The sequence below is a fragment of the Nestor notabilis genome, unplaced genomic scaffold, assembly GCF_000696875.1.
Source record: "Nestor notabilis isolate BGI_N333 unplaced genomic scaffold, ASM69687v1 scaffold27213, whole genome shotgun sequence".
NCBI lineage: Eukaryota > Metazoa > Chordata > Aves > Psittaciformes > Psittacidae > Nestor > Nestor notabilis.
The window spans coordinates 2,384-2,636 of NW_009921923.1; positions in this window are offsets into that span (position 1 = coordinate 2,384).

The following is a 253-nucleotide window of genomic DNA, read 5'->3' on the forward strand; positions in this document are numbered from 1 at the left end:
CCATGCCCACTGCTCCCTCCTCACCCCATGTTCCTGGGGGCCGGGAGGAGGCACAAAGGGTCCCCCCCTGAACGTGGGGTGCCCCTGGCTGGATCCACGTGCTGCTATTTGTGTGTGTGCATGTGATGTGCGTGTGCGTGTGCAGAATTAGCTAATGACGGAGGTCTGATAGACCAGGGGGAGCAGGAAGAGGAGACAGCCCTTGCTTGGCTGCAGGCTGCTCCTGCTCACCTCCCAGCCTGCCTGCACCCGG